This window comes from Ipomoea nil, unplaced genomic scaffold, assembly GCF_001879475.1.
Source record: "Ipomoea nil cultivar Tokyo-kokei standard unplaced genomic scaffold, Asagao_1.1 scaffold0642, whole genome shotgun sequence".
NCBI classification, from domain to species: Eukaryota; Viridiplantae; Streptophyta; class Magnoliopsida; order Solanales; family Convolvulaceae; genus Ipomoea; species Ipomoea nil.
In genome coordinates, this window is record NW_017617070.1 from 5836128 (window position 1) to 5844275 (window position 8148).

The window sequence follows — 8148 nt, forward strand, 5'->3', positions numbered from 1 at the left end:
AAATCTGAGGATAGGTAAACTAGGGTAATATTTTCGATGATTATGGTAGTAGTTATTTTTTTAAAAAAATGAGTACTTTTCTTTTCTATTGTGGATGGTGTGAGAAATTTCAATAATGTTGATATGTTTTGAGAATATAGGGGAAATTGAATCTTTAATTGTGGTGACCATGATGAAGCTAATGGACAACAGAACTTTAATCCTTAACCGTAGGGAGGAATTGGGTTTCTTGTATTCTCTCATTGTGTAGCTCTATTTCTTAAGTAATTGTTGAGGAAATCTTTTGACATAGTATAGGTTAGACATTCAGTCATAAAGCAGCATATGTAGTTTAACCTCATGGTGGTTCTGAATGCTGATATGGATATTGAGTTTGTCAATTAACTAGCAAATGTAATTACACTAGTGGATGACAAAAATTTAGCCTCTACTACGTATGCTGATACTTAGCAGCAAATAATCATTTACTTGTTGATTATGTGCCTTATGAAGTTGGTAGCTTTTTCTTGGGGAAAATGCATATATTGTCTGTTTCTAAATGTTTTGCTCATAAATGCTGTGCCTTTCGAAGAAGATGACAAGGATGCAAGCATATGGTTTCTTTACCACAACTACCATGAGTCTATGTTTTCCCTGTTCCGGAGAATTAATGGTCTTAATCATTTTTCTTTCCCCCTATAGAAAGTTTGATTTTAATCTTGTTTGCTGTGATTTTTAAAGTCTATTACCTATGCCATTGTATATAATTAGGCTGAATTGTAAATTTGTTTCAGCCAAGGAGCATGTTATCGGTTGGTACAGCACTGGCCCAAAATTACGCGAAAATGATTTGAACATTCATGGCCTTTTTAATGAGTAAGATCATTTACACTTATTAATCAAAAAATTATGCTTATTGTCTTTTGTTGCACATGAGAACACATGTTGGTTTTATTTCCAGCTTTTTGTGAGCATGGAGATCTCTATTTTTGTAGCCGAAGATGATCGAATTTTGAAATTAGTTCCTTCTCATATGAAAAATTAGTGTTTTAAAGAACAGTGTATGTTTAGCAAACTTTCAATGAATTGACTAATAATGTTTTTAGTCATATTCCATTGGACCTTCTTTTGTTGAAGTTAGGGTCACATTTGCTTACTTTTCCAATTTCTGAAAGGCAACACTCTTTAATTGCTACTAGTCCTACTACTGTTGCTTCGTACCAAATATGAAGCTGCTGTTTGTTCACAATCTTGGAAAATAGATTAAATGCATTCTACTTCCCTTTTATTCAGCATCACTACCTTTTTACATACCCTTCTCATGTATACTTCAATGTCTTGTCTTGATTGCAGCTATGTTCCAACCCCTATCTTGGTTATCATTGATGTCCAGCCTAAAGAACTTGGCATACCAACTAAGGCATACTATGCTGTTGAGGAGGTTAAAGAGGTGAAAAATTAAGCTTTTTAATCCTTTATATTCAGATAAGAAAATAATTAGAGCAGAAAAATTCTTTCTGTTTACTTTTAGGAGTGCTATTTGTCTGCCATAACTAAGACTCAGATTAATGGTGGAATAAACTTGCAGAATGCAACTCAAAAGAGTCAGGTCTTTGTGCATGTACCGTCAGAAATTGCTGCCCATGAAGTTGAAGAAATTGGTATTTCTTTGTATGCTTTTTGTTTGTTGGCCTTGGGAAATGGGCTGCAATTAGTGGCTTTTTTTTTCTCTCAAGTAATTTAGGTGCAGGCTTTTTTTTTTTTTTTTTTTTCATATCCTTAAAACCCTTCCCAGGCAGGCTGCCTTCCATATCTTCTTGATCTGTGCCTTTCTTTTTGTGCTTGTTTCCTTTTTGTTTTTCTTTTTTTGGCTCAATCTGCACTGAAATTTCCCCCACCTGTCAACTCAAATATTATTCTTGCATCTTAATACTTATTTTTGTATTGAAACAGGGGTAGAGCACCTACTGAGGGATGTCAAAGATACTACAATCAGTACTCTTGCAACAGAGGTTTTCTTTTCTCTCCATCAACATATGGCTTTTGTTTTGTCTGGTGGATAGATAGTAAAGAAGTTGTAGTCTCAGCGCGCCCTCATTTGTAGACATTTTATTTTGAAATCCATTGATAATAAGAATTTAAATGAGAACTTTCTGTCCAGGTAACTGGGAAACTCACGGCATTGAAGGGATTAGATGCTCACCTTCAAGAGATAAGTAGTTACCTTGATCTTGTAATTGATGGGAAGCTTCCCCTCAATCACGAGATACTATACCACTTACAGGTTAGCGAGCATTTATGTCAAAAATTTTAAATGCTTATAACTTTCTACCCTTAAAACATCTCCCATAAAAGGTGATAAAAGGAGGGACTTTTTGTCATACTTCTTGCAATGCCATATAATTGTGATTTCTACTTTGCAGTAAGAGCTAAGCGCTAGTCAGTCGGTAGAGTAGCGCCTAGTGCCTAGACGGCCTAGGCGGGCGCCTATGCGGCTAACTAAAAAAAACAGTGCACATGTGTGGGTGTATATATGTCATATTATATATATATATATATATATATATATATATATATATATATATATATATATATATATATATATATATATATATATATATAATGAAAAAAATTAGCAAGACCCAGCCGACCGGGTTAACTCGGCTAACTCGATCGAAATGGACGAGTTAACTCGGCCAGTTAGGCGCTAGGCGGCCAAGTCATTAGACCCTAAGCGGGCGCCTAGGGGGGAAATCGCCACGGTCTAGGGGCGTCTAGCACTTAGACCGATTTTTGCAACAGTGCTTATTGCTATTTAATTAATAATAATACTAACCTCCTCTCAAAAAAAAATAATAATACTAACCTAAAACTATCATAGCCTTCTCATAATATGTTGAGATTTTCAATTTTTGCTTGCAGGATATTTTCAACTTGCTTCCAAATCTCAATGTGGCCGAGTTAATTAAATCCTTTGCAGGTAAATAGGAAAATGCCAAATATGCAATTTTGATATTATCTGGATATCTGCTATATATATTTCTATTAATATGCAATTTTTCTTTATTCGTCTCTTGCAGTGAAAACAAATGACATGATATTGGTCATATATTTGTCTTCACTTATTCGGAGTGTGATTGCTTTTCATAACCTGATAAATAACAAGGTACTTCACTTTTTATTCTTTCATGTTACTGTTATGTTGTCATTCTCTGTTTGCTGGAGACATTAATTTGCATACTTGCCTTTCGCTATACATCCTATATTCCTATAGTGACAACATCCTTTATATAATAAAGCTATATGGTTTGGGAAATAATTAATGTTACAATTAATGCCACAACATCCTTTATTATAAAAAAAAAAAAAGCACAACATTTAAAAAATAAAATAGCTATATATTATATAATCATATAAAAAATATACTTTTGAAAAATAAAATAGCTATATATTATATAATCATATAAAAAATGTGTTCAATTAGAGTTTAAATTTACACATATAAAATTTGAAATTTGCTTTCTAAATGTAATTATCTTAGTTATTATTCGTATTGTGAAAATTATAATATAGATGAAATACAATTAAGAATAAATCGATGTAATTATGTAAATTCTCTCTATAAGTTTATTTGAATATGCACATAATTAGAGATTATATTAACCATACAAAATTTTAATTTTAATTTTAATTGTAATTTTGTATTTTATAAAAATAATAAATACTTGACCAATGGAAGCTCAAAAATATTATTATATTAAATAATTTAAAATATTTTAGTTTTTCTATTTTTTATTTATATTTATAATAACATATTTTTCCCGTGCATCGCGCGGGTGAATTACTAGTTGATCTTAATACCATAATAGAATCTCATATTTATATTACAGCCTTTTTTGTGCTGCTCTTATTGTGTCATCTACTAGGAATGATTTTTACTCTGATTTAAGTTTCTCATTGTTTCAGATGCTTAACAATGAATATGAAAAGGCAGAAGACTCTAAGCCTGTTGCTTTACCTACTGCAGCTGGAAGCTAAGCACTACCTTTGTGCTACAGAAATGTTGTTTTGCAGGAGTAGAACCAGATGACAATATCAAGTTCATAGATTTCACACACACACAACTTTTTTGTTCCTCTGTATTGTATTGTCCACCTTTTCTGGACATTTGAAAATTTTCTTGTGGAATATAAGTTCTTGATGGATCGGTGTGTTTCTTTACATTTGAACAAGGGCTCAATAGGATGGATGTATACGGAGGACTATGCCAAGTATTTTATTTAACCATTACTCTAGTGTGGATAGTCATTTCATGTTAAGCAGTCATGGAGTCTAGACTGCTACCATCAATTATTTACTGCTCATCACTTTGTATATAATGTGTTGTGTATGTCTTATATTAGTGGAGGTGCGCAGGCAGTGGCATGATACGGTACATGAGTAATTTTGTAAATATATTGTTAGAATTGTTGATAAATATGATATTTGTATCTTTAAATGTTTTATCATCATAATTAACAATTAATAAAAGATTTCATTCACTCCAAATGGACATAGGCTCTTGGTCATATAAACACAAACTTTTATTTCTTTTTTGTTCTTGATCTCATTTTACTCAACAAATTGTAATTAGAGCATTGTTGAGAAAGCCGAATGCAAAATTTAACGTTTTGAAGTCGAAACAAAGGGATTTGGGGAAAAAATGAATTTAAAAATAAAATGGCAATTTTATCCTTTAGATCATTCACTCGCTGGATTGGTGGTCGGATTTTGATTGGAAGGACCAAATATGGTAAGGATTTAAAAGTCGTGGGATCAAATTTGAAAATTTTAAGAGTCAATGACCAAATGTGAAAATGGTTTCATACTCGTGGGACTAAAATTGGAAATTTCTCTAAAGAATAACCTTAAGTAGTTCGGGTAATCGGGTTCGCTAGCTCATTCAGGCCATTGGGCTTATTGATTTCAGACTATTGGGCTAGCCCATTCGAGCCATTGGCCTAATCAATTTTGATTTTATCGGGCCAACCCATCGAGTTCGGGCTAAGATTGACATCCCTACTTTCTTGGTTGCAGGATCCCAAAACTTAGTATCCTTTTACACATTTCTTTAAACTCAGAAAGATGCACTTCTTTAATTTGGTATCTAATTTTGATTTCTCATCACTTGAAATAGTAACATAGTTAGGACAACCAAAAACTTATAAGTGATCAAAACTCATATAATTAGCTAATTAAAACTCCTCAAAAACCATTCCACCAAGCGATGTCCGCGGTGATCTATTGATCAAATAACAAGCTATATTCACTAATTCCGCTCAAAAACATTTAGAGAGCACAACATTCAATCTGTGACACATTGCTCTCTAAGCAATGCCCGTGTTAAGCCGCTCAACAACACCTTTTTGTTGTCGTGTCTTAGCATTGTATAGTGCCTTTGAATTCCATCCTCAACACAATTTCTGGAATTTATTCTCTGTATATTTTGTTTCATTGTCAGACCTCAAGTACTTAATTTTTCTGTCAGTCTGGTTCTCAACCTTAGCCTTCAACAGCTTGAATTTCTCAAACACTTTACTTTTATTTCAAGAAATACACCCCAACTTTCCTAGAAAAATCGCCAGTAAACGTAACATAATACCAAGGGCCACCCATCGAGGGTTCCTTGGTTGGTCCCCAAACATCAACATGCACATAATAAAAAATCACTTCAACTTTATGCTTCCTAGTAGAAAAAGCGGACTTTGGACTGTTTCCCAAGATAAAGAACTCATAGAAATCTAGTTTACAGCATTTAACCCCTTTTAACATATTCCTTTTATACAATTCAGATAAACTATGTTCACCAAGATGACCCAAACGTAAATGCCACAACATAGTAGTATCACCACTAGACTCAACAGAATGTGCTCCACCTACAACAATACTGCCCAACAACCTATAAATACTCCCCATGGTCTTTTTCCATTTCATCACAGTTAGAGCATTCTAATTGATTTTAATGTTTCCCTATCACTTTCAAATCTATAAATAAAACCATTAGTGTGAAAACTATCAAGAAAAAATAAGTTCTTAGTTAATCCCAATATATGTCTAACACATCATGCAAAGTTCTGACAATATGATAACGCACAAAACAAGTGGATTGTTTACTCAAGAAGAAAGGAAAGAAATCAAGCAATAAAAGGAAAGGGGAATCAGTCATCCAATCAAGTAGCAGATTTCCAGAATACAAACAAGGCATAAGTCAGGGGATTGCAGCAGATTTCAGGAATTGCAGCAGATTATCAGGAGAGAATTTTATGCTGTTTACTTATATAACATATATCAGATTATAAATAAAGGAGTTCCCCTTAGTAATAGGCAGGCTGTGACACCTCGTAAATCTAACCCTTAATTGAGATTAATTGAGGAATTAATCTTAATTTTCCTTTGATAATTTCCTTCTAAAAATCCTGAAATTTGATAGTCGAGGGACTAGAGTTTGACTAATTTCCTTAGTCAACCATGTGTACCTTTTGCCTTATGCTTTGTACCTCAACCCATTTGTCTTTCTAACTTTAGTAAGGGTAAAGTTGACCTTTTACACATGTTTTGATGCTCAAGTTTTCCCTAGCAAGACACACACTCATTTCCCTTGCTAGCCAAGTCACAAACACTCCACCTTCTCTCTAAAGAAATCTTAGCTTTCTCTCCAAGCTAGAAGAAGAGTTCTCTATCCTTGCAAAGTTCCACCTAAAGATTTCACCTTTCTACCTCCCTAGCATAGGAAAGGGTAAGATCCTAAGTTGTTTAGTGTTTTTAGTTAGCTTTAAGGTATCTTTATCTTATTTTGGTGTTTTCTTTGTGGTTTGGTTGTGTAAGAAGTCTTGGGTGAGAAAGCGCTTCAAGGAGAGGTTTAGGAGAGTAAAAAGAAAGAGGTTTTTTTGGTCTACAAAGGTAACCCATGCTATACAAAACCTATTTTCTATTGCTATGAATGATTATTGGCTTCTATTTGATGATTCTTGATGTTGTGAGTGATTTGATGCATGATCTTGTGATAATGCATGTTTAGAGCTTGTATTTAGGGTTCTTGAATGCCTTTCTTTGAGCTATTCTTGGGTTCAAGTCATATCTTTGTTGTGTGTGAGGTTTTGGGTGTTTTGGACTTGAACTTGACCTTGGAGATGAATTTTCCCGAAGGGAAAAATGTGTGTACAGGGCTGTACTCGCGGGCAGAACGGCGGGTAGTGGCCTACCCGTCGCCCCACCCGCGGGGAACATGGCTTTGTGGGGCTGTACCCCGCGGGCAGGGCTCTACCCGTGGCCCCACCCGCGGGGAACGTGTACGATGATGGTGGGGAGTTGTTTCCCCGTGGTTCTTTTCTTTTGGTATTTGATGTTTTGACCTCCCGTTGTTGGATCATTGAGCTTTTGTGAGTCTTCTTGATGTTTCATATGTCTAGAACGAGGTGTTAGGAATCCATGTTAGGATTTGGTGTCTTGAATCGTGCTAAGGGTCCAACGTTGTGATTTGTTGGACTAATATGAGTCTTGAAGGTTCAATGGAGCCATTTCGGTTTACCCGTTTGATGTGCATGCTAGTTTGATGTTGTTATGCTAGTATGTATGGTTTGTTCCTTCTTGTTGAGGGTTGGCAACTCGTGTTGCCAATCATGTTGGTATTGGATTGTAGTCCATTGTTGTTGAGTATTGCTTCATATCTTCATTGAAATCTCTTGGTTGATTCTTGTGGTGTGATCTTGTACAAATTGTTGTACCCTTTGTTGATACTTGATTGGGTTATTGATGAGCCTTAATCTTCTTGATGATGATCACTATGTGTAACTATGAATGGGATCGGTGGTAATATTATTGAGCTTTGCTCACGAGATCGGTTGTAATATTGTGATTGTATAATGGTACCCTCCTGTACTGAGAGATCGATGATAATACTATGAGATTGGTGGGGGACGACGGTCCCAGGCGGAATAAGGTTGGACTCAGAAGTACAGGGTGGCACTTGGAGGTAATGGTTGGAACTAGTTATAAGGTCGGGGGTAGTCATAAGGTTGGAACAGGGCATAAGGTTGGAACTTGGAACTTGGAACTTGAAATGTGAATCTTGTCATTATGTGATTGTTGTATTTCCTGCTTATGAGCATGTCTATGATGAACTCTACCTTG

At 34.9% G+C, this 8148-nt stretch overlaps 1 pseudogene; it reads left to right on the forward strand.

Moving 5' to 3' along the window:
* The window catches only part of LOC109174364, a 4869-nt pseudogene extending 667 nt beyond the window's left edge, over positions 1 to 4202 (forward strand).
* The last annotated feature ends 3946 nt before the right edge of the window (positions 4203 to 8148 follow it).